Source organism: Elaeis guineensis, chromosome 11, assembly GCF_000442705.2.
Source record: "Elaeis guineensis isolate ETL-2024a chromosome 11, EG11, whole genome shotgun sequence".
Taxonomy (NCBI): domain Eukaryota; kingdom Viridiplantae; phylum Streptophyta; class Magnoliopsida; order Arecales; family Arecaceae; genus Elaeis; species Elaeis guineensis.
Genome location: NC_026003.2, coordinates 8,858,101 through 8,859,825, shown reverse-complemented (window position 1 = coordinate 8,859,825; position 1,725 = coordinate 8,858,101).

Genomic DNA, 1,725 nt, shown 5'->3' with positions numbered 1-1,725 from the left:
CGTCGGTTGAACTTTCATTATCTACAAAGATTCTTTTTATATCATAGTTCGTTATTGTTGTCGAAACAATAACAGCATTATCATGGAGAGTCTGAATTCTCCGAACATCTTTTTTCGAAAAAGTTATTACATTGTCGAGTCATCATCACTTTGCCAACTAATCTTCAGAAGTTGCTCCCCCATCCAGTGGTTTGGAGATCATGTTGATCACCCCTGTAGTCGGTTGATTATTTATAGCTACCTTAATTTGCAATTGAGATCGTCAATCAGCAGGAGGTTGAGTCGGTGGATTTCTCTGGTATTTTTCAAGGTAGCTTCATCGAATCAAGACTTCTATCTCATCTTTGAGCTGGATGCATTGTTCGATATCATGATCGTGATCATGATAGAACCAACAATACTTCTTTCGATCATGGTTCTTCGGCAATGCCTTCATTGGTGGAGGGTGTCATAGATATTCTGCTCCTTTGATCTCCATAAGGATCTGTGCATGAGGAGCGAAAAGAGGAGTATAGGAGTCATACCTACAGTAACTCGATCTTGGACTCCATCTCGGGGTGAAGCTCGCTTATTGGATGGTGGCCGACTTGATTCGATCGGAGTTCCTTCTTTCTTCTGTTTCTTTTTCTTCTGACTTTTGCCTTCTATCTGGTGCCGGTCAAAAACTCCTTTATCTGTGCACATATATTTGTATGCACGCTCCAAAAATTCAGTATAAGTCTGAGGGAGAGTTTTATCCAGAGAATATGTGAAACAAAATCTCCTCAAACCTCTTTTCATGATCGAAATAATCATGTTTTCATTGAGATCTTTGACCTCAAGCGTGGCTGCATTAAAACAAGCCACAAAATCCCGAAGTGATTCAGTCTCTCCTTGCTTGATTGAGAAGAGACTATCAAAAGTGCATGGCAGCCTTTGACTGGTGCTGAAGTGAGCCACGAAAGAATATTTCAGTTGCCCAAAAGAATTATGCTTGCCGACTGAAGTTCGGAGTAACAGGCTCGAGCAGCTTTCCGAAGAGTTGCCGGAAAGTTGATGCATAAGAAGACGTCGGTCACCTCCTGAATCATCATGAGAGCCTTGTAGCTCTCAAAGTGATCGATTGGATCGGTGGATTCGTCGTATGGCTCCACCTGAGGCATCTTGAACCAAGATGGATCGGTTGGTCCAAGATATGTCGAGAAAGCGACTGGGCGGTGTGGAAGTCATAGTCATTGGAGGACTTTCGATCTTCCACTTGAAGCTGAGCAAGTTGGCGATTGATCTCTTAAAATTTACGTTCATAATCATCAAGTTGCCATTGGCAAACTCCGAGGGTTGAACCTCCCGATGAGTTAAAGGGGGAGGCAGGCGGTGTTCGCAGTCGCTTTCCTTTCCTTGCTCGATCTAACTGAGAAGGAGAGGGATGCCATGAATGGTGGGTGGTGCATCGAGAGCGCCGTGAGTGCCACTGCTCATCCCGATGAGAGAGTCGAGATGGTCGCTCTAGTGAAGGAGACTGTGATTGCCGTGGATGACGGCGGCTGTGCCTGAATAGCACTGACTGCGCCACTGGTTACTCCACCAGTGGCTGTGGTGGCTAGGTCTGCTACTGCTGGAGATTTCTGACCGCCTCCGTAAGAACAATCATCTGCTGCATGAGTGCAGCGATCTGGACATCCGTGGTGACCATAGAACTTGAGAAACTAAGCTCTACTACTGGAGGAGGGGAAGGAACCTCTTCCC